The 25,370-nt window shown below is 45.1% G+C and overlaps 2 long non-coding RNA genes across 2 annotated transcripts in view; one reads left to right on the forward strand and one right to left on the reverse strand.

The window, feature by feature from the left end:
* LOC147648455 (uncharacterized) overlaps positions 1-22,309 on the reverse strand; it is a 56,979-nt gene extending 34,670 nt beyond the window's left edge. Inside the window, exon 1 of the long non-coding RNA XR_015280038.1 lies at positions 22,200-22,309. This is a non-coding gene — a long non-coding RNA (uncharacterized LOC147648455). The remainder of the gene's footprint in view (positions 1-22,199) is intronic.
* A 1,230-nt stretch (positions 22,310-23,539) lies between these two features.
* LOC147648456 (uncharacterized) lies at positions 23,540-24,962 on the forward strand. The gene is made up of 2 exons (XR_015280039.1): positions 23,540-24,037; positions 24,273-24,962. It is a non-coding gene; the product is annotated as an uncharacterized LOC147648456 (long non-coding RNA).
* The last annotated feature ends 408 nt before the right edge of the window (positions 24,963-25,370 follow it).

The following is a 25,370-nucleotide window of genomic DNA, read 5'->3' on the forward strand; positions in this document are numbered from 1 at the left end:
CCCTGCCTCCCCTTCAAGGATAAAGCAGCATTCACCTTTCAAGTTTTGGGTGGCAGAACCACAAGAAAAATTAAATACTACAAGCCATTATTCACAGCTGGAGCTGTGAAATACAAAATATCTCCGGTACTTTTAAGGCTTTTGGTACTTTTTAAGGCTTATAACACAAAATGCAGTTTTTTCTGAAGAGGGAGAAAATGCTGCTCACAAGACAGAAGAACTGCACACACATGTCAAATAAAAGTCTTCTCTAGCTAAGTTCTCCTATTCCTCAAAATCAAGACCTAGCTGCATTCCTGACTGAGTGAGATGCAGCAATATCTACAGCTGTTCTGAACCCAATTTCCCCCAAACTTCTTTTGATACCAACATTTACATATTGCTGTTCTGGGCAACTGACCTCACTAACCCCCCCTTGCTACAATCGAACTTCCAGCGTTCTTGATTCAGCCCATTTCACTCTTGGTGCTTGACACAAATGCATGTGGAATACAGGTATTCATTTCAGCTAATTCCACAGGCATTAGGGACAATGCATGCATCTGGAACACTGTTCCAGCAAAGATACATCAATAATTCTGGAATCATTCTTCTGTTTTGTTTTTCAAGTAGTCCAGCTCCCTGCATCTCTAGTTCATCACTACATACTTCCAAAACTTCGGAAATTGTAGCAATGCACACAGTGAAGCACCTCTTGATAGTTTAAGTCAAATTTTGTAGTATCAACAATGTATTTTCCCTTTATGCTGGGAAACCATGTGTGTCAGGGAACAAAAGTTAACACATATAAAAGCTAACCTCATATAAAATAAAACTTCAGGGCAGTATTTTCCACATGTATTTGAAATATCAGTGTATGAAAATTGGTCAGTGCAAAGCTATTTTGACCATATAACCAGAACATGCTGGAGATTTTTTTGATAAGTTTTAAATATGTTTTTGTAAACAATGGTTTATGCAGAGTGTAAACCTGCCTACTTTCTTACCCATGTGTGAAAAATGTGGACAGCTTTATTTTGAAGATTGTCTCCCTCTTCCACATAAACTAAAAAAGAGATGACAGAATGACCATCTTAAGCCTCACCTAAAATATCTATTCAAAAGGTCTGAGATATGCAATGAAAATGCCTTAAGTCATACAAAAGTGGCTTGTGGTAAAGAGAGGAAAAAGAAAAGTCTCCTCTCTTCTGAGTTTGTATCAAATGTTGGTTGCAATCATTTAATTGCCAGAGCAGGAATTTCTCCAGTCTGTTTCAGTATTTGCTATTCCAGTAAACACAAATAAAGGGAAAAGTCAATATGATAGTTTTAAAATTCCAGTTTAGTCATTTGATAACAACCTTCCCCAAGTCATTCTCCTGGGAAAGAGTTGCTAGAGAACAGAGCTAATTAGAGCTTGTCAGTTAAGCTCTCTCTCCTGCTTTGTTCAGAAAACCTGGACAATTAGCTTATCTATGGATAGACCTGGGGGCCTTTCACAAATATTTTGTATTCCACAGCAAGCTTAGGCACATTGCATAAACATCTGGAGTACGAACTAGAATCATGAACACCTCCCTGCTCTGCCCTGCAGCGAGTGTCTTCTTGACACTTTCATCAGCAGTGACAGAGAGAAAACAGTATTATTGTGGGCTTCCATCCAAAAAAATGTTGTCATGTATAGACTGTCGGTATGCACATGAGGATTTGGGGTAAAAAGGAGGAGGGGTAATTCAGGTGCATAAACAAGTGTTTCAGTCTTCCTTCTCAGTACTTAAGTTCTGAGAGAAAGAAGGAAAAAAAGAGCCTTGTATCATTATTAAAAGAGAGACTATTTCTCGAGTGACTGTTGACTAAGCTGCTTTGGGGGGAAACAGCAGTGAAAACAGATTATGTTCACATTTTTCCCCAGAGGTGCAGTCTGGTTTGGAAGTGCTCTTAGCACACAGAAGTTAAGACAAAGACAAATCATCCTGAGGTACACTGGCACCACCCCAGGCCAAGAGCACAGAGAAAACCACAGACACTGTATGAAACAGGGGCACCTACAAAATGTCCCTGCCCTGTAGACCATGCCAGGGCCCAGGACCAATAAACCAGTTGCTCACAACAGAGCAGATACTTTGATACCACATTTCACAGCATAGTTGGACTGGAGCCAAGAAGGTGCTTACTCCGGGAGCAAAGCTGTATATAAGGAGGGAAAGGCACAGATGCTAGTGCCTTTCCCCGAAGTTCTAGGACACCAACATCAGTGCCTTCAGTTTCACTGCAGTTCTGCAGGCATCTTTGCAGTCTATCAAGCCTAAACACTGTACAATTTTCTGTGTGTTTATTTTTGAGATCTGTAGAGCTGTACCTCACCATACATTACAGCAACTGCATAACAGGTGCAGTTTAGCTACCTCAAAATATTACCAGGGAAACAAAGGCTTTCTATTCACTGCTACTCCACAGGAGAGCACTGAAAGCTTCTGGTAAGAAAGACAAAAGCAATAGCAAACAACCAGTGTGATAAACTACCATTCACATTTTACTCCAAGGCATAGTAATTAGTCATTTAAAAATACACAAAATCCATGCATGTGTTAAACATGAAAGAAGCTGTCCTGCGAGCTAGATGCTCTGAGATCACATTTCAAAGCAGTGCAGTATCATTCTGTTAATCTTTTGGGAAAACCAGCATGGATATTCTGCTGCAATGTAATTAAGGCAGGAATTCCAGCTCCTCCATTGTGACCTCCACAGAAACTCCAGGGGTCAAGAGTAGTAGCCTGTACCCACTACAGTGCTAATATTGCTGTACTATAAACAAAAAAAAAATTCTTGCCACAATAGTACTAACAAGTTTCAGGGAGTTTGGAAAGGGGGGAATATGTGGATACACTCAAAGGTACACTGCCACGAAACAGCTTCTACCACAACTATAATGTTTTATTCTCAACAAACATCCATGCTTACCAAAACAGTAATTAAAGACTTGCTTTCTTAGAGCAATGTTTAGTGAACAAAATGAAGCCAAGGGAAAGGCGACTTCTTGCTGTAACAGTGAAGTTCCACACAGAGAGAGGGAGGGTTTGGAGAAAGCCAAAATTTTAAACCCTTGAGCCGCAGTAACTCCCTGGTGAAACCTGATGGGCACAAGGAAAGCTGCAGCCCGCAGTGGCAATGCTGATTCTCGCCCTTCATACCGCAGCTGTCCTGCCCCTTGTCCCCAGCACCTCCCAGCAGTGACCGACAAGGACCGCACCAGCCGAAGGACAGCAGACAGGCAAAGTGTGTGAGGTGGGAACGGCAACACCCAGCTCTGCAAAGGCCCTGTCTGCTGGAAAATTTAACTGAACTCTGCCCAGAATGCTTGGCATAAGCTGTCTGGGGGGGACCAGCATCAAATCATGAAAAAGAGATAATCAGGTTTTTTTCTCATTCTTACCCTTTGCAATCTGAGAACAGTGAAAGAGGACACCACCACCTAGCAAGAAGGCTGCTAATTAATTCCTCCTCACCCAGGCATCGCAAAGCTTCTAGCTGCAAGGCACCTGCTCATCTAGGAATAAGCAATTGATTGCATTTTAAGAATGGACTTCATTTGTTTCGAAAAATGCAATTAAAAAGACACAATAATTCAAGATTTTCTCTATCAGCAACGAGAAAAATGTGTCAGTAAAGCATCACGCTCCTGCCTAATTTTCAGGGCACCAACTTACCCTGCACGCTGAGTTTGGTGGGAGGTCAGCATGCCAAAGGCATAGATGCTTCCAAACGTATAATGAGATCTCATATCTCTTCGCTGAAGGACTTTCCCCTGAAATAAACAATTTCTGAGCAAGTTGCAACAGGGCAGAGATGCCTTGCTGTAAGGGCAGGACCACAATGCAGTTGCCAGTGACATGCCAGTTTAAGACACGGGTAGCTAACACACTTTAAAACCAAGGAAGCAAAAGTCTTTAAGTGTCTGTTATCTTGAATCAAAGGCTAAAAAAACCTGCTCGGATATAGCACTAAAACAAGAGGTAAGTCACACAGAAGAAACAATGGAAAAACACACTGCAGAAAAGAGTTCAGCACACTTTTCACACTATGGATCCTAGGCATTCTGTGAAGACTGCTCTGTTAGCATTATCACAATGCAAATAACAGCAGTTCCAATAGCAAAAGTCAAAACTCTGGGCTGTCATTAGGCAGATACATCTGGATGTCAAGTATTCTCTGCACTCATCTGTAGCATATGGTAGTGACAAAGGGACACCACAGTCATTAAAACCGTAAAGAAAACATCCACCTGCCTGAACAAAGACTCAGTAATCTAACATACGTTTCTCCTTTTCCTCCCATTTGATTGAGATGTCCCTCATTTTAGCTAGGACAAAAATCATGGAGTTATTTAAATTAATATTTTGTGGTTTTAGGTTGGTTTTGGTTTTTTTTAATGAGGAAGAGCAAGCTATAAACTTGTGCCACACCCAAAGTAGCTCTAATCTTACTGCCCTTTTCCAGTTACATTAGTAACTCCCAGCACTACTTCTCTTCATCCTTGCTTTACCCAGAGTGAAGCAGGAGCACCAAGACCAGGTCTTCACAACTGCATGTGTACAACTGGGCCAACTGGACAAACACAGGCAATGGAAACCATCCTTTTTTTGTGTGTGTGTTATCACCCTCTAGATACACAGAGCTCAATGCATTGGAGATGTGCAGCCTAGCCAGCTGTGTTTTCTCACACAGATTTTTCATCCCTTTGTCCCCATCCTTTTCTTTTTACCCACCCACACAGCAATTTTCAGCCACCTATTTTCCCCTGGGGGAAAAAAAATAAAATTATAGTTTCTGGTCCTACAGCACACAAATTTCATTGAAATCTGAGAAGCAAAGAATGTTCTACTTCGTTTGAACCTGAAGACACCTGTAGCTCAGTCTCAGGTGAGCAATTCAGAGCCAACAGTAAGAAAATTAAAATGTCAAGAACCAGAGAGTACCTCGAAACAAACCAGACTTTGTGCTGGGCAAACAATAGGAATACTATTTGTTTTGTTTTCTTTCCCTTTAAAGCAGAGACCTTCATTGTAAGATACACCATTCTAGGTTAATGAGTCCTCTCTTCAAGCTCCTCTCTGACAAACTGACTGGCTTGAAGTCTTTCTTTTGACAATAAACCAGGAAGAGGTAATTTAAAAGACCCTGAAGATGCGGCAGGATCAAGAACGCTGATGTTCAGAAGGCAGGCTGGGTAAGCAGCTGCTCTCTGGTTGAGTACCAGGCATTTCACACCAAGGCTATTCCATCTGAAGAGCATTATAAAGAACAAAAGCATAGGGACACATTTCCTACTATAATGTTACTTCTTCTCAAAAGCAGCAAAATACCCCATTTTTGTGTGTGAGAATGAGGGCGAGTCCTTCTGTTCTTGGGATAAACACACTTGTGCACATTCCTCCCTTTCAAGCTGTGTACATCTCTACTTGGCATTGCAAGCTGCTGCAAGATGACTCAGCTTGTTACTGATTAACATCTCACTTTATGTCTTTTCTATGTGCCTCAGTCCAACTCTTCTCACATCCATCAGGTATTCTGACACCATGCATTTCTTTCCATTTTGCCCTCAGGTGCACGAGACAAACACAAACCCAATAGCCCAGAGTTCACCATGTACCACCAATTTTCTTCTCCCCCATCCAGAGCACAACCCCCCCTCTTTCAAGCCACACAGTGCTGCAGCACAAGCCTTTCACATCCCCAAAGGCACTGCAGGCAGCACAACAGGGCTTGCCACCGCAGATTTCCATACCTTCCTTTCCTTCCATCCAGAGTCAAGAAGGGGTGTCAGTTCAGGTATCTCCAGATACACGAGAGACACTTGCAGCTGAGCCACCATGCAATGCATCATCCATTTGTTTCTGGAGAGCAGGGCCTGCCCTTTCTGCCCAGAGAGGGCATGTGTGCATATATCAGGTGGGGAATTACTTCAGGGTGACTGAGAAACATGGCACTTCAAATCAGAGAGCAGGGAAAAACCGTGTACTTCAGTCTTGGGTATGTTTCACCCAGATACAATTTTTATAGAAAAAAAACCCAACCTGTTCCTAAATATTGAAGAGAATGTGTCCATCCTTCATAATGGGATTGCTGTCTCAAATAGTCATCTAGAGCTGTGTGGTTTCCTGGACAAAGGACTCAGCACCCCCATGCAAAAGAAGCTATATTTAACAGCTTCTAAAAAGTGATGCTACCCAGCCACTACCTCACTGCCTTGCACCCTTGACCTCCCCCCTCCCACCTTCTCAGGCATCAACACAACCTTACTCAGCTTTATTTCCTCACAGAACACATTCCCCAGCTGAAGACCACCTCCACCTGTGCCTGATGCTCATGCTTCTCCCACCCGCACAGACAAGTACACACCTGTCCCAGGAGCAGCACCCTATCTGTGTTCCAGGGAACAAAGGGATCCCAGGCACAGGATCTCACCCCTTATCTCACTCTTCTCCCACAGCATGGCATTTCCAATAAAATACTTGCAAACACAGACACACAAGCTGTGAACAGTTCCTGCCCAGGGGGTCTTACATCACTGCATTTTTGCACGGCACGATGAGCACCCATAAACCATGCCGATCCCAGAAGCCCTGGGAGCAGAGAAGTCACATCTCCACAGTGTCACAAAGCCTCCAAAGGCCAATGCAGTGCCAAGTGACATGCAACTGCCTTTCAGAAACAGAGGAAGCAAAGAGAGAAGTCACTGTCAATATCGGAAGCTTGCTTGCTGCTTTCAGAATTGTATCAGGAGATGAGCTAAGAGATCATCTGCCATGTGCCTGCAACTTTCTGGCATACCTGATCTAACTTCCAAATGCGATCTCTAACAGTCCATGCAGGCTGCTCTGTAAAATTAGCAGTGTCAACCCCAGTTCTATTTGGGTTATAGCCAAAAATCATTCCTGTGCAAGGACCACTCCGTCCCAATAAATATCAGACAATATTTACATATGCATCAAACCCACAGTTTGGCAAAAAAAAGTTAATTCACCCAAGAGCGCTTTGATCCTCTGACAAATCATTTCCTGATTAAAGCTGAAACAACAAAAAGGACTTTGGACACCAACCAGCTGTCACACTTGTGTTGTGAGCTGGCACTAAATCCCACAAAGCCTGGGAGGAAAGATTTAGGTGGTGGGAGGGGAGCAAACGGACTATTTGCATTCACAGCATGCAAGTTCCTTCTGGAATGGCGATTCCTTCTCATGCTACCTATCTGAAGCAAGCTAACAGAATAGGGATCCATCAAAACTCACCAAAAGGAAAGCAAGCAGCTGCAGGACACTTTGGCAGTACTGACATATTGCAAAACTTGTTGGATGTACTACAGCTGGGGGTGTTGTGTGTTAGAGGAGGTTTTTTGTTTGGGGTTTTTTTTTTTTTCGTTTTGTTCTCCAAAGGTTGTTTAGAAAAATTTCCAAATGCAATGACCCACTCAAAACCTTTGGGCCCGAGCTGAGTGAGAGGAGAGAAAAAAAGAGAGCTTAACAAAGATCTGAGACAGCAGCTGGGAAAAGTGAAGGCAGAGCTGAGGTTTTGCAGTCGTCTCCTTTTTCCTACTAAAATTAAGCATTCACAGTTTCTTGTAACCATTAAAAAAAGTCCTGATCCTAGCAGACTTCTTTCAACATTCTTTATCAGATAGTCTCTCAGTTATTAATATTTTCCTGTGCTTCTACTGGCAAATAGAACACTTTGCAATTAAAAGAAATGCAGCTTGGGGGGATGCAGATTAGAAGCATATTTTGCTACATAGTTCTGGTATGATGAACTCTTAATTGAAAAAAAAGAAAAAAAAACATCAAAACCCAAACATTATTAATCCAAGGTGTTGAAAGAAACAGTCCACAAAACAAAATCATTTCTTTCAAACTTCAGCCTCATTTTAACCGATGTGTTTTCTTACCAGGTTTTGAGAAATTTGTTCTACAACCTCATTTAATCAACAGGACATAATACACAAAATAAAAGAGACTGCCTAACCCTTGAGATGCTCTTGGTATCTTGATGCCTATTAACTTACTTTTACCAGAGATGTCATAAAACTGAACCCCTGAAATCTGTCCTTGTGACAGACTTGTTACTTTTCTATTCCTTCTCATTAAAGTAAGTTTTCTGGGCAGGCAACTCTCAGATGTGCTGCTTGACCTGCCACCTGCCTACTTCCAACGAGATCAATATCTTCAAACTGGCGGCACAAAGGGACCAACTTGATAAAACTCATTCCTGGCACTCTGAACTGCCTAACACTAGATCCAGGGCTGACATTACTGCAAGCCTTTCACAGGGCTCTGTTGTCATGCAAATAAAGTACAATCCTCAGACACAAAAAAGTCATTAAACCGGAATTAGGAGTTATAAGTAACTGGCGAGCTGAAGGGAAAATCTGGGTTAAAAGGAACACCAAGGAAAGCCCCACAAAGAGAGTGGGAAACAGCTGTTTACAATTACACTTCAGCGAACACAAGGACACAGGTACCAGCTCCGCAGCCAGCAGCTCCCACCGCAGGCTCAGCCGGCTTGGTTTTCACAGCGTGAGCTGAGCACTCCCTTCTCCTCCCATAAGCTGGGCAGAGACTGTGCCACCCAGCCCTGACAGCATCTCCACTTGGCAGCCTCCTGTCCCTGCCCGCCGGTCACACTGGCCGGCAGACAGCTAATGTGTGTGGCTAATGCCAGCAGCCAGCCAGCTCTGTGTGGGACCGGGAGCCAAGGCCAGCCAAGCTCCCAGCAGCTCCCCAGCTGCTGACCAAACAGGGAATTGAGCAAACCGGGCTCACATGCTATTAGGTCAGGAGTTAAAATATCCCAATGACCTGCAACTTCCATCGTGAACAAGGGCTGACAAACGCCAGGGCCTTAGAGAATACAAACTCATCTACAGAAAAAACCCATCCAGGCTCTGATGCAACTTCTGTCACTTCCAATAGACAGCAAGACTAAAGTAAGGAGGGTTTTCCTTCATTCTGAAAAAAAAAAAAAAATGAAAAAATTACCCAAAATGAAGTTTTCAAGAAGGAATTAAGGAAATGGATGGATCTAATGGAGAATTCCTAGATCAGAGAGAAGCTCAGCATGTTAGCATAGGAAGACAAATATTTCCTCTTTCTTCATGGTAAGAAGCCATGAAGCTAGGAACCTTCTTTGCCTGTAACTCCATCTTCAAGATCAGCACTAATCACCTCATCCATCAGCACCATCCAACTTGAGTCCTGGCTGGGCCATCCAAGATGAACTGCAAATTAATCATGCAGCACAACAGCCTTCTTTCCACAGCAGAAAATATAATTCATACAGGAACAGTCCCAACACAGACTGGGGCTATTCCTGTCCCAGAATGTATGCAGTCCTGTAACAGCCAGCTGTGAATTAACACGTTAACAGTGAAAGGAAATCAAGAGATCTGTTAAAAAAAAAATCAAACATAAATCAGCCTAGAAGAGCGTTCACAGCTAAGAAAAGACCAGATTCCTGCAGCAAGCAGGAAGAGCTTACAGGAGCAGGCAAGTGCTTTGTGCCACAGGCACAGCTGGTCACAGCCCATGGCCAGAGGAGGGGCCAGAGGAGCCCCCAGTGAGGGGGCTGATCCACAGCCCCCACTACCCAGCTGCAAACAAGAGTACTCACTTAAGCAAGTGTGGCACTTTAATAATTTGTGCTGTGACCTTTAGCCACTATGTGGTTTATCCCAGGTTGTATTCTGCTGAGAAGACAAGAAAAATGTGAGTTCTCAGACACTAAGGGACAAGACAAGGTCATGCCAACATTCCTTGCCAGAAAAAGTTCTCTCTGCCAAGAAGTAGTATGTATACCTTTTATTAGCTACACAAACTTCCTTTGCAAAGCTGAGCCTTGAACTTGGTACCAAGAATAGCCCAGTATATCTTCTTTTTTTCATTTCCAAACTAGAACATTTTGTAAGAGTGAAACAGCCTAAAAAGTCATGGCAGTCACCCACCGCTGCTGTGTTACAGTGAGAGGCAGCTGTGTCCTTTTTTTCCCTCCCCACCACTTCCAATGACAAGAAAAGGAAGTGCACTACTGGCTCATTACCCCTGAGACAGAGTTTAAAACTAGCAGAAATTTGATGACAGGCTGAAAATGTGAAGCAAAGGACAGTTTCTCAAGAAAAAGTTATACTTGTCAGATTAGACAGAGGAGCCTGAATTCTGTCAGAGACAGCTCTTTCACTTCTCCCTTTTATTTCTTCCATTTTCTTCTTGGTGACCTCCCCTTTTCTGTATTGTCTTAGAGACTTTGATTGAACAGAGCAAGCATTCAGGGGCAGGGTGAAAGAGGAGGAGCAGGCATGACTTGATGGGCACTGAACAAAGTGTGCACTAGAAAGAAAAGTTACAGGAAATAAAAGGAGTCCGGAGAGCTGAGACAGGGGAATAGCAAAAGCATGAGAACAGCCAAGATGCTTCACAGACATGTCTGGGCAAACGTTCAAGGCCACGAGGTAAAACTACCAGAAGCCAGGAGTTACATTATGCTTCTTTGTACTCCAGTAAAACCTACCCTGAACATCTCCAGAGAGAGACCCGTGGGCAACACCTCAACTTCCACTCAGTGACTTACTCAGAGACGGGAGAAACCAGCTGTGTAAGACATCCAGGACTCCCCTAATCCCTCTTAATCAATAAGCAGCTGGTAATCAACCTGAGTTAAGATGAGGCAATGGGCACAGATGGGCAATGAACTCACAAGCTCAGTCATGAGGATGGCTGGCCAGCACAGACTAGTTAGAGCTGTGCACTGAACATGTTCAACCTCCAGTATCAAAACCAGTATTTCTAGCAGGGATATTTTCAGCCTCTTCGTATCTCTGCAATGCAGTCAGAAACTTTCTGGTAACTCTCAGTATTATTCACCTAATTCTTCAAAACCAGCAGGAAGCTGATTTCAATTTTTCTGAGAAGACTGTGCTGAAACCCATATCACCATGAGCTGCTTGGCTATTCTGCTCTGGGCACGTGATGTTCTCTGCATGGCAGGAGAAACAGGCAGAAGTACCATTTCAGGTATCTGACTCGAATTTACCTCTGTATTCAAGCCAAAAACACCTCAGCCATGGTCAGCCTCTTTCTAGCAAAAGCCAGGATAACATACTGCAGTTAAATCTGTACCTGAAAGCCACCACTGCTTTAATTAGATTCAGCCAAATCCAGGTCTTTGCAGTCTAGACATGGTTTAGCAAGTGCTTTTATGTAATTCATTGAGAGATAACACATGTTAAGTTCTATCTGGAGTTTACCTCAGTTTTGGCAAAAAAATAGCTGGATTCTGACAAGCCAAACACAGCCCAACCTAACTGTTCAAGCATCGGTCCAAGGGAAGATTTTACTTGACAAAGGAAGGTAAACCTTCCTCCTTGGGCCTAATGCTTTTCCAGAGTTTAGCCAGCCACAAGAGGCTTTTCCATTCAGAGCAAGAGCATTAAAGAGGATGATTTTGCAACACAGCAGCACAGACATGAATCTTGAGGCAGTACAGAATACAGACTCCATGCCTTGCTCTGGCCTCTCCTGCAGTCTCTGTAATACTCTGGGTTTTAGACAAAGGTCCAGAAAGGAGGGAGAAAAAGCACATATGGAGTAACTACTGCTTTTGACCTATGGTACATATACATTGGTCACACATCTATTTACAGTAACTTTATACAGGAATGTCAGGGCAGCCTTGTGGTTTTCAAAGTGATGAGATGCCCCACCTCTCCAACAGGCAAATTTGTCTAAACTCTAATATAGATACAAAATTGCTGTTGGCCGACAGAAAATTGTTAGTGCTCTAGCTGTGTGTAAATACATTATCGCTATTTTTCATGTGCTCAAAGAATCTCTGGCTTAGCAGTAGTAAGACAGGGGAAACAGCCCACTGTTTGTGAGGACAGGATTTGTGTGGGAAAGTGCCTTACATATCCAGCTGGTTCTTCCACAGGGCAACACCAGTATCACAGGCCAGACAGTCCTCCTCCTTGCACTGAGACTCTCTCAGCACTGATGAAAGACTAGCTGGACATTGTGGTAAAAGAGTATTAGGTAGTTGAATTAACAGTTGTATGCATAAAGCAACCCATAGATCGTCTCATTTCCACTCAGAGTTGGAGACAATTGTTATTTTCTGAAACACAGTAAGGAGACAACCCTGGCTCACTCTTCTGATGCAAATTAGCAAGTTGCTTGAAGGGAGAGGTGGGGAGGAATAGTCTCTAAACTGAAATTACAATGAAACTTCCTCTCTACACAATAGTCAGACACCAGCTCCAGTGGTGTCTACTCCAGGACCCCAACACTCTCCTTCAGTCCATGCACAGTCAAACCTCTGGCTCCTGACTACACAATCTCCTCACTGCTGCATCCACCTGCCATCTCACCCACTTGCAGTCACCACAGAGACCCTGAACCACCCAGAACAGCCACCAAGCGTGTTAATCCAGGGCACATAAACCGCTACTCTTCCATCAAGATGGAAGCCACAAGGAGACTTTTTTACCAAGCAGGAACAGCCTCCAAAGCAGATCACCCTCTCAAATGAAATCCGGCTCAGGAATGTGAGCTATGGGGGCAGGGGGGCTGTGATGGATATAAAGGGAAGAGAGGAGCAGGCAGGCTGCTTTCACAACAGTGGCTTCCTCAGCAGAGCAGAGGACCAGCTTAGCCACCTCCCTCATCCCACTGTGCGCACGCAGAGCTCGGGAATGCGAGCAATGCGGAGTGGGGGGCAGGGGGCTTTGCTGCCTGGGAGAGAGGGATGGGAGGGGGTACAGGGGAAAAACACAAGAAGACCAAGAGGCAGCTGGGGTTGCTGAGGAGTTGTAGGGCTCCCTTCTGGGTGGGGGGTACGGTCTCTGGAGGGGTCAAAAGTCTCAACTAACAGGCTGCAAAACAACAAAGGTCCCTTCCTGTCCCAGTCACCCCGTGCTTGTGGAAACAAACTTTCAAATGTAGCTTGCAATAAAACTGTCATTTATCTCTACCAGCTAAAACAAACCGCAGGCCCTCCTGGTTTTTTGGCTAGCTGCTGGCAGGAAAAATATACCAGCGTGAAGACTAATAAATCCATGCACTTAATACTTCCTGAGCCAGAGGATTTAGTATTCAGCTGTACATGCACAAACCTTCTCTCCCCCAGGCTAACAAAAGATGGAATTGCTACAGGTAACAGCCCTGAAACCCTCTCAAGTCTGCTTCAGCCAAAACCAACAACCCCTTACAATGTGAACAAGATTCTGTCAACTGCTTATTTACAAGATTCTTGAAGAACTCCATAGATTTCGACCACATTTTCTTGATCCCCACATCCCAGTCCAAGCACTGAGTGACTGAGCAGTGGCTATCTGGCTGGAGCAGCAGCCTCCCAGGAGGTGTACCTCCCACTGCCGGAGTGAGCACTGACTGCACTCCTCAGCACGCCTACCGCGCAACCCGTGACAGTCATGATGTGTGCACAGACACAAAGAGGGGTTTGTTTTCCTTAAATTTCCTCAGTGAGAGGACTCCAGGCAGCCACTTCGTTGATGTGATCCTGCAACATTGCTTAAAAACACGGCAGTGGGCATAAGCAGCAGCAGTGATGGGATGAGAAACTGCAATAAAAGCACAAAGGAGACAAAGACTCAGTGCTAAATCACAGATGGGATCAGGACCAAGGCAACTTCCACTACACACATCAGAACCCTTGTCTACTCAAAACAAACCCATGCCTAAAAGCAGCCCATGTAAGAAGCATACATCAAGTTTGTCAGCCTGGTTCATTTATGCTGACAAGATGCATAAACTGCAGCTATCATGCCTACATCATTTCCAGCAGCTCTTTGTTTCAGAGACATTTCACCTTGGTCTTGCAGGTGATTCTATCTCGTTTCGAATGTTACTGACTCGTTATTGCACAGAAAGCTGCCTGAGCAGCCTGCTGGTAAAATGTAAGTTGAGAAAGTGGTCAGTGATGCCAGAGTAAGACTAGCATTCATCTGAGGAAAGAAAACCCTTCGAGAGCTTATCATCACGGGAAAAAAAAGCAGCAACTTTAAGATTTAAGGACAAGTTCAGCCCCACATATCAGGAAGGAATGGAACTTAAGCTAAAAAAAATCTCTTCTTGTATTGCATTTTCCAAGTCTTATGATTAGTCTGGGGAAAAGACTATTGTTTTAAAAATGAAGTTATTATTTGAAAAATGTGAAGTGTGTTTTTTAAAAAACTACCATAAAGCAGCTTAATTCTAATCACGTTCCTGTAAATCCAGATTGAACACCTGAAAAGAGCCAGATGACTTTCAATGCCTTAAAAAATGGAAGAAAAAGCCCAAAACCTGTCTCCCCTGCTCAGGAACCCTAGCATTTTACAGTTTGGTTTGGATTCCTCTCCCCACACTTTCTTTTGGTTTGTTTGTGCAAAACCACGTATTATGAACAGAGTTTAGAGCACCTTCAAAACTTACATGTCTATTAACTTCATTGTGAAGTAGTTTCAAAACTGAATACTGGCAGCTGCTTTTCATGCAGTAAGCCCATTTTCTGTTGCTAGACTCTACAAGACAAAGTGCTACTGCCAGACAGACAGCTGAAAAATACAGAGCAGCAAGAGAAGGGCTCTAAAAATCACAGGAGGCTATAGAAATTCTGCTTCAATATAGCTGTAAAGTCCCACCTTGGTTAAGCCGCACAATACTCCGTAACATCCAGATCAAGTTTTCACAACTGTCCTCTGCTTTGTTAGGATCTCTCCAGTCATTCTGCATCCATCTTTTACTTCTGCTCTCTTGTGCACTTACACCACACAGAACAAAAAAGCTAAGCCTGGCCTGCCAAATTACTTCTGCTTCCTGTCCCTGTTTGCCCCAGAAACCCAATTACAAAGTTAACTCATGCTAATGGAGCCTGAAGGGATCTGCACTCAACACTCAGCTACATGACAGGTCGCAATGAATGAACAGCCTGATTTTCACACTGGTTTGGTATCTGAAATGTAAACAACGCACACTGAAGTTATCTACTGCAGAATGGCAGACACATCTGGGTGTATCTGTGGCTAATTGGAGTGAAAAGTCAGATTCCAACGTATGAGTCATTACCCACTAAAGCACTCTCCCTAAAAACAAAACAAAACAAACAAACAAACCAACCCCCACCACAGTAGGATTAGCCCCTGATAGAAACACCAGTTGCTACTCTGAAGAAAGGGTCAGCTAAACTAAACATATTCTCATAGCAGGTATTTTGCTATATCTATAGATATAATTGATATCTAGCAGATACACCCTGGGGGAAAAAAAAGGCAATGCTCTGCTCTAGTGCAGCCCTCCAAAAACTGACCTGCAGTGGGAAGTAGATTATATCTTAATGCATCCGTCTACTAACACTGCAAAGGTTTCCAAAGAATTGAAACAGAACAGCCTGTCTACTAACAGGTGGGGTAATAACAAAGCACTGGTCAGAAAATATCCACAACTTTAAATTGTGTTTGCCCAGCTGAAAAACTGAGAAGAGATATCAACTCATTCATTCCAATTTCTCTTCTGTTCGAAGTCTGGAAATTGGGAGAAAAATTCTGCAAGATTGTTTCATTTAATAACTATGCATAAGTGCCCCAGTTTTTGTCTCACGATCAGTATCTTGACTGTCCTTTGTTATTTTTCATATTCTAATTATAAAACACTCAGAAGTGTCTACATAGAGAAAAATCTCCCTTGTCTGAATCCAAATATTTCTTTCCCCAGTCACTGCACTCCTTGGCAAATTCCCTCTGGAGAAACACTGAAGAGCCACATAAAACACTCATGTATGTATCTTTCTTCTGCTATCCAAGCTAGTTTAGTCTGGTATAGCTCTCAGAGATCCTCTGCATCGAGATATGCTGAGACAGAGATGGAAAGTGCATCATTTGCAGAGAGTTCACTATTGTTTGAGGTCCTTGGGGGCTTTTTGACACAGCTGTTCCCAAACAGCTCAGGAATTAGCACCATCCTTTTCTCATTTAACAGCTCATGAAGTGAATGAAAACACTGTGATGGAAGCCCCACCATGCACAGCCATGTTTATGCACCTAAACAAACACATTCAACCTCTGACACTGGCTCACTTCAGGGAAGATTTCCAGCTGTTAAATGGGAAGACAGTTGTGGCAAAAATAAATAAATAGAGGATCAGAATAGCTCGGGGGAGACAATTGTTTAAAACTCAACTCCTCATCTTTGAGACTAACAGGTTGCAGGCTGGTGGCATCCTTTGTAGAAAACACAAGGCAAGGAGGTCTCCCAGTCCGACCCACAAAGCAGGGCTTTGATGATCAGTGCTTCTGATCGTCATCTGCTGAAGAGGTTCTAATGGACCAAAGTTTAAAACACATCACAGGGCTTTCCAACTGCTCACAGGCTCGGGAGACAATCACAGCACCATGATTTCATGCCTATTAGTTTCCGACACATCCCTGACCTACTGCTGAGGCTTCCCACCCTCTCATGCTATGTTGGCAGGGCCCGCGGAACACTGTGCACACATCAAATAGCCGGGGGTGAGGGGAGGGAGGTATTCTAGCACGTCTGCTTCCAGCCAGATCAGTCTTCCCATCTGTTTTGTCTCACAGCCACATTAATATTAGCACCAACAGAAAGAAGGTGGCAGCAAAAGTGCAAGCGAAGAGCTCGCTGCTTTCAGCCAGGCACAGGTTTTACTGCCTACCTACAGCCCTTGTAAAGCCCCAGTGGCACAGGCAGCGACAACATGAAACAGCCAGGAGGTGTGGAGATCGGTATGGGTGCTGAATAAAATGGAAACATTTCTGGTGCCACTCTGCAATCCGTGGTGCCAAATTACCTGAGTCAATCTGGGCAGCATCCTCCCCCTTAATAATGACACTGCAGAATTAGGAAGGGTTGGAAGTACTTGTAAATCATGAAAGAGGCTTCAGAAAGACAGTTCAATGTTTAACAGACCAAACTACATTATTTGGAAAGGGCTGGTGGGTTATGTAAAATAATGAATGGTGCATAAAAGCTAAATCAGTGTTTATCCTTATAAAGAAAGTCAAGAGGTGTTGACCAAGCCATTCAATTAGGAGGCTGAAATGTGTGCACACATGCTACGGAACTCATTGTCAGTGCACAGCAGCTGTAAAGGCTACCAGCTCAGTGAGACCAAGAAAAGGACTGATCATTTGTGTGGGTAACAGCCCTATCTGGAGCTAAACTTAGGAATACTACTAGACATAGTAAAAAAGTAGGAAAAAAAATCCATGGACTTAGGGTTTAAAAGTCAATTTTAACTAATTACTGACCCATACAAGACATACAGGACTGATTAGCCCTGATCAGTCTTACTAGATGTATGGGGACTCACATTTGATAAAAACCTCAGGTAAAGAACTTCTCAACCCAAAGCATCCTTACTAAGGCTACTGCCTTGTCCAGTAACCAATATTTTGACTGCATCTCCTTGGAAACCTCACCAGCAGCATAACCCACTCCTGCCAGGGCACTACTGTTTCATGTAAATTCACTGGACTCTGGACCCAGCAGATGGCAGAGCAGAAAGAAAAAGTAAGGTCCCCAGGAGGAGGAAAGGCATAGATAGCCAAGAAGGCATCAGTAAATCCTTTGGGATTTCTGAAACCAGCAGCTTAGGGCATCTACAGGCAGGGTGAACATCCTCTACTTGAGAGCACTAGCACATGATGAAACAGGCCTAATACATCACCAGGCCAGCACAGACCACCAATCCATCCCATAAATGTGGTGTCACAAACCTTTGTCCAAGAAACAGTGAGGTGCCTCCACTGCCCTCCTGGCACCAACCACCACCAACCACCACAAAAAGCAATCTGCAGCTCACTGCATACACAGCTGCAGAGAAGATGGAAAAACAGACATATTACGCACGTAGGAGACTTCTCTCACTGATACTGCCTTGGTTTGAGCTCTGTGTGTGACACAGCAGCATCCCAGTGCTCCAGGATAGCTCCTGTGTGAGGAATGGGACACAGGCACCATCCCTAAGCCCCAAATCAGGCTGGGACATCCCCAGCACCCAACATCCTCCCACCATCACCTCCAGCAGAACATTTTCTGCAAATGCCTTGTTTTAGGGAAAGGTGGTTACAACCTCCAACCTGTCAGGGCAGATACCTGGGTCTGCTTTTGGCTCCTGTGTGCAATAAGGAGTCCATACACCAGAAAAGTATGTGCACAGCAGTTTGGCTTTTGAAAAGACCAGACTCAGTTTGACAGTGCTTATCCACAATTAAGTTCCAACTGATCTTGTCAGACTCCTCTGTCTTCAGTCTACTCACTTCTCTAAAGAATTAAAGGGACATCGAAAACATGCATTCATGACTCATGTTTAATTGTGAGCTGTCCTTCACCAGAACACCTCTAATTAAAAATCAGAAACACGTTTTTGAGCTCAGAAAGACACAAAATTGGCATTAACTGACAAGGGGAGCCTGTGGGAGTGCTTTAAGTCCAACAGGATGCATAACTGCTAAGTTATGCATTAACCAAACTAGTCATTGGGCTTAATACAGGGTTAAGAGCCCCAGAGTCTGTGGCAGCCTGAGAGTAAGATGCTCTTACTACTCCTCCTAAATGACAATTTTTTTTCATTACTATCAAAGCTCAGAAAGCATTTCCCACATTCACTATGACACATTGCAAGCTATTTCATTTTCTCCTCACCATGGGCAACTACACCCTTAAATGTGAAAAAGTGACTATCGCACATAGATCCTTCTGCTATCCAGAGTTTGCCAGGGAACTCTTAGTGAAGTACAAATATAAGTATGGCCTGAATCACTATTCAGATTTAAGCACAAGTCTCAACACCACTGTCACGACTACAGATGCAGTTTCCCAAAGTAAAATACATGGGTAGAATTCAGAATTAGAGAACACACTAGACATACCTTACAAGTGTAATTCACAATACAACACTGCTAGGAAAACACATAAACTGAAAAAAAAAAAAAAGAAAAAAGAAAATCAATTATGCCAATTGTTCATTCCTGTTATTTCTCTTCAGGTACCAGTCTTTTGATAGCTGGGAACAGTCATCTAATTTTCATGTTGTTATTTCCCCTCAATATATAGCCTTTATGATGGGAGCAAGAGACAACAGTGGAGTGTCAGAGTGACAAGCCTAAATAGTTTCCCTTGAGATGCCTAAATGCCTTTTTACAGCACTACCAATTATTCAACCATGCAAGCAGATACTATTAAGATACTTAAAATTAATCATTTCCCACTAGACCCACATATACATTATAAACCTTACCATAAATCTCAATCTCTAGTCAAAGATGAACTTATTTAATAATGCTCATGAATATTTTTATTTCATAAAGGCTTGTGAAATATGGTTATATACATAAGGTTCATAAAAATACAATGTGATTTTTAGGTATTTTTTATATAGCTCAAACAAAAGACTTCTCAAATAAATTCTGTAAAAAATTACAGCTGGCATTTCAAGTCATCTGTAAACTATATTTACTCCATCCTTAAGAAGTTATGTGAATCATGATTTTTTGGAAGTAGTTCATTGCTACTTCTTGTTGCAATTCCACGTGAACTCCTCCTCATGATTACAACATGAAAACCTAGTCATCAGCTTAACACTTGTCATCTTGACACAACCCACAAAAATTTTAGATAAAATTCATACTCGTGCACACACACAAGCTTTCAAGCCACTTTCCAAGTACAATGTTTCTTTCCTTTCTAAAGTGCAGAGTATAATTTAGATGGATAAACAGTACAAGCAATGACGCCTGAAACACCCTCCTTTGGCCCATTAGTCAATTCCATTAGCTAAATGACTAGGAAAAAAGCCCTTCTCCTCCATGACCTACCACTTCAACAGGTGCTGACAACACAAGAAAATCTGCAACACTCCTCAGTAAACAACTAATGTTTTAGCAACTAAAAGCACGATCAGATGCCCATTCCTGACAGTTCTTTGCAGTAGCTCTGCATCATTTGCGAAATTGACTCTTCATCTGGACGTTTTCATTTCACTTTCAGCATCTATTATTTAGACATGAAAGGCACTGCAGAAACTGAGACGACAAGCTGTACCAGAACCTTACAAACCTGAGAGCACTGCCAGTGAGAAAAGGCAAACAGATACTACTGCACCAATTCACCTCAAACTGAAGTCATTTGTGCTACGAGAAATACCTCCACTGCTGGTTCTCCCAAGGAGGTGGGATTTTTAAAGACACACTGAACTGACATATAAAACCAGTTCACATTCAGTTTTCAATCAAAGGACGAAGCTTTCCCCAGTGAAATTTTAAAGTAAAGCCCAATCTTAAAAGAAAGCAGGTGTGCACAAGTTTAAAAACTAAGACACCAGGCACTCCCATATGGGCTAGAGTGCTACAGAACTTGTCACTGAAATACACTTTACAATCTGCATTTCCTTCTAGTTAGATCACTAGCAATACAAAGGGACAAACCACACTGTGATGTCAGACAAATGAAACAGAGTCTAATGTAACATCAAATTCCATTAAACACGTGGTCAGCAAAGCCACAGACTTTTGAGGCACATAAGAGCCTGTATCCACCTATCCTTCAGCCCAAGCTGCACTCTGCCGTAACCCGGGGTTGTGCCGCTGCCCCTGGTGCTGGTGTGACCCACACTCAGTGGGTCGTGGAATGCAAGTTTCCACGCCCCATCTCCCCACACCTTCACGCACCAGAGCTGCAACCCGTCTCACACAAAACCAGGGGAGGAAGGACACAGGCTGTCCCCATCACATGACAATAGCTCCCGTTGAGGAGGCAGTTTTGGGGTGGAATCCCATTTCACCTAGTCACTAATATCTGGCAGATGTTCCCAGACAGAAGCGAGACAAGACTTCAAAGATACTGCTTGCAGCATGGATTGGGTGCAGCCCTACTCCTGCCAGGCAGCACCACTGAGCCCTGCTGGCACCCACTCCCTTTGGAAAGCTGACTCCGGACTTGAAGATCCAAGCAGCACTTCTAAGGACTTGAAACACCACCTGAACAAAAATGTCAGGCCTTTCTCTGAACATCATGAACACTTACTAAATTAGTTTGGCCTTTCTAAAATTCGTATTAACCCAATCAGCCTCCTCTCACTTTTCTCGTATTTTCCTTCCTTCACAACAGACACCCACATAACCTTTAATAAGGCCCAGTCACTCTGACAGAGGGGTGAAATAAAAGGGTAAGATACAGCTGATATGTTTAATCAACAAATGGTCATGGTATCTTTTATGGCTTGCCAAGATACAAGGTTGGCAACTATGCTACTGAACTGCCAAACGGGCTTTGCTACTTAAATGTTTGAGAGATTTGATTTAACAAAAAGCACACTATGCCTGACCTTAAAACATTGGTGCAAGAAAAGTTAAACAGCTTGGCCTTATGTGCAACTCGGGGACAAAGCAGTCACAAGAAAGTCGCTATCATTACTGAGGCTCGCAATTATGTCTCAATCAGTTTTTACACCTAAATGTGTATCAAGTTACTGGGTCCTACAACGTCGGTTCAGAAAAATTAAGACCGCTTTGAAAACACTTCAGAATATCCTTTAAGAGTCTGTGAGTTGGAATTATTTTTTTTCTTTTTTTTTTGAGATTCGTGAAGAGCAGCCAAAGGCACTTTCATGTACTGATCATCAAAGCCCAAGACCTTCCCCTTATCCCATCCCCCTACCCAAAAAAACTCTCTCCTCTTTTGAAGTGCCGGCTCACAACTTAGTGACGGTCCACTTAAACAAAGCAGCGGTGAACACTGCTGGCACATGTGTCCCATTCCCCCCGCTCCTCGCCCCTGCCCAGGTGCTTTCCCCCGCAGCCGGCAGCGCTTCCCGGGGCCCGGCGGGGTCACCCCGGCCGCGGGGCGCAGGCAGCGGCGTCTCCGCCGCTCCGAGAGCGGGCGGCATGCGGCCATGCACGAATTCGCGCCCGCTTTGGCATAATCAAGCCTTTTTCCTCAAAACGGGAGATACCAACAACTCTTCGCGACACGCTCACACCCCGGTCCGCCGTGCCTGGCCGTCCGCTCCCGACAGACCCAGCAGCTCCCCGGGGCCGGGGCGAACTGCGCCGCTCCTCTCGACGAGAGGGGCGGCAGCAGCCCCACCGCCCCTACGCCTGCCTCTCTCCCGAGCGCCCACCTCCAGCCCCATCCCATCCCACCGCATCCGCCGCCGCTCACCTCCGGGCTCCGCGTCCCGGCGACGAAGTGGGGCGGGCTCCCGTGACCCCGCAAAACTTCAGCCCCCTCTATTTCCCTCCCTCCCTCCTTCCCTCCCGCTGCTCCGCGACTCCGAGGAGCGCTCCGGCCGCGCTTTGTAGCCGGCGGCGGCCGCACTGCGGCTGCGCGCTGCCCAAAAACAGCGCGGCTCCGGCCCCCGCCCGCCCCGGCCCTGCGGGCTCCTGCCCCCGCACCCTGCCATCCTGCCCCTCTGCCCGGCCCCGCACCCTGCCACCCTGCCCCTCTGCCCCCGCACCCTGCCATCCTGCCCCTCTGCCCGGCCCCGCACCCTGCCACCCTGCCCCTCTGCCCCCGCACCCTGCCATCCTGCCCCTCTGCCGGGCTCCTGCCCCCGCACCCTGCCATCCTGCCCCTCTGCCTTGCCCCGCACCCTGCCATCCTGCCCCTCTGCCTTGCCCCGCACCCTGCCATCCTGCCCCTCTGCCTTGCCCCGCATCCTGCCATCCTGCCCCTCTGCCTTGCCCCGCACCCTGCCATCCTGCCCCTCTGCCTTGCCCCGCATCCTGCCATCCTGCCCCTCTGCCGGGCTCCTGCCCCCGCATCCTGCCATCCTGCCCCTCTGCCTTGCCCCGCACCCTGCCATCCTGCCCCTCTGCCCGGCCCCGCACCCTGCCACCCTGCCCCTCTGCCCCCGCACCCTGCCATCCTGCCCCTCTGCCTTGCCCCGCACCCTGCCATCCTGCCCGGGTTCCTGCCCCCGCACCCTGCCATCCTGCCCCTATGCCTTGCCCCGCACCCTGCCATCCTGCCCGGGCTCCTGCCCCCGCACCCTGCCATCCTGCCCCTCTGCCGGGCTCCTGCCCCCGCACCCTGCCATCCTGCCCGGGTCGGGGCAGGGCGGGGCGGGCTCGGGGGGCGCACGGCGTGGCGGGGCAGCCCCGGTTCGGCGCTGGAGTGCGAGCGCCGGCGGCAGCAGAGAGGAGTTCTCTCGCTCCCCGTTTAAGAGCCCGCCTCGGCGGCTCCCCGGGATGCGGGAGCAGTTTGTCAGGGAGAGCAGAGTTACCGTCGAGGCTGCGCCTGGAAATTCAGCATCCTTGGGAAAATCTGCAGGGGGCTAACCCAAGCGGAGTCCGCGATATGCGCAGGTTGGAGGGACTGGTTCGAAGCCCACAAAAGAAGTGTTGGCCCCACCACGTCCGATAAATGGGGTCAGATCCGCTACCTGTCTAAGGCCGGTGCGCAGTCCAGTGCCAAGGGATTGGGATTCCCCAGTGGAGGCTCACGTGAATCGGTTTTTTCATGCTGGAGCCTCGCAGAATGTGCCCTCCGGCTGCGCTGGGTTAGATGGGATCCTCGGAAAGGCTTCCAAAGAGCAAAACGGGCATTAGCTCCCTCTGCATTGTTTTGCGAACCTCAGCTTAGAAGCAAAGTTTATTGACTTCTGCCTTGGTTTTTACTGGCCAGATGGCCAGAACAGGCCATCTCTAAAGCCTTTTCATCTGTGAAAGGATACAGTAGTTCCTGTTTTTGTGCGCCTTGAATTTTTTTCGCTTAAGGGTTTGAATATTCGGAACGGATTGATGGGTGGTTTCTTTCACTCCTCCCACTCTTATCTCAAGCGCTATCTCCATTGCCCCAGGGCTCCAATGTCTCCAGGAGCAAATGATTCAGAGGCTTTGTGATGATGCCAGGAAGGGTTTCACAGGACAGTCCTTCCCAAATACAAATCAGAATCCACAGCCCAGGAGTAAGGAAGATGCAGGAGACTCAGCGTTCAGGAGTGTACAGAAAACAATGTCTGGTTTTCTTTTCCAGCTCTGGATATAGGACCCTGCAAGGTGATTATTGTGAGTTACTTCACAGAGCAAAAGGATGCAGCTGTGGTGCATCACTCCTTGCTTTTTCTGGTTTTATGTGTAGTGTGCCATCATATGCTGGCATCTTCTGATCCCTTCTCATTTCCTACTTTCTGTGTTATTCCTCTGCTTTTCTTTTGCCTTTCCCTGGTTAATTCTCCCAAAGCTCTGCATATTTCCAGCTTCTTTTTTTTTTTTTTTTTTTTTTTTTTCCCAGATATGATACCTGTAGTTCATGAATGGAGACCACCAGAATTTCTCTCAATGAATATTGGTTCCAGAATGGCCCAAAAAGGATATTAAAGAAATTTGAAAATCTCTCTTTAATTTTTTTTTATTTTTTTTTCCCCTGTGGACCACACTCAAGTAATGGTGGACAAAAAAATCTTAGGGTTTTCTCATTCTATAAAAAGCTAATAGGCTCAGTGACATTTCCATCTAAATCATTTCCAGTATTTCTTCTGAAATCTCTGAAGCCATTAAAACATTTTAGAGATTAAATCACATCAAGTATTTTTCTAAGTAAAGCTGCTATGACGTTGGTGTAAACCACCTCTCAAACCACAGAGCTTTTATTAAAAGAAATGCATTTTTTTCTACATTTTAATTCAAACTCGCATATTTTTGAGAATATTGGCCGTCCAAATTTGCAAACAGTCCCTGTAGCTCTTTAAGATGTTAATAGTTATTAATCCTGACTGCTAACTTCCCGTGCAGAGGGTATTTTTTTATGGCTGAATTACCAACTCTAAAAAAAGGGGGTACTGATGAAAGAAGTAATCAAGATAACAGTGAGCACCACTTACCATTTTTTATATTAACAACCAAGAAGAAAGTATATTCAGACTAGCAAACAACTTCTTACCATCAGCTTATTCATCAGAATAGTTGGGTCAGGACCGTGTTGTACCAGAAACTGTACAAACAGAATGAAAGCACTCAGACTACAGCAGTGTACAGAGTGGGCAGATAGGACTCTTTCCACTTCTCCCACTTAATCCTTTCTTTCAAGAGCTGCCAGCTCTTGACAGTTAAAACAAGTGAAATTAAATAAAGAAGTCAATTGTTGCATCACCTACGAAGGAATGACAGAAGTCTTTCAGTGTGGTCATGCACTGGATGGGGCTTTTCCTCTGATGGTGCAATTAAAACCAGTAGGTCTTGGTTCACCCTTCGGCTCCTTGGGGTTTGTCTGGCCCTGCAGAGGGCTTCCAGAGTGCACTAACTGGGAGCCTGGGGATCTGCCAGATGGGCCAGAGGGGTGCATAGGTGAGCACCAAGTGAGGAGGACCAGTAAGCACCTGCCAGTCTGCTC

The sequence above is a fragment of the Cyanistes caeruleus genome, chromosome Z, assembly GCF_971803275.1.
Source record: "Cyanistes caeruleus chromosome Z, bCyaCae1.hap1.1, whole genome shotgun sequence".
Taxonomy (NCBI): domain Eukaryota; kingdom Metazoa; phylum Chordata; class Aves; order Passeriformes; family Paridae; genus Cyanistes; species Cyanistes caeruleus.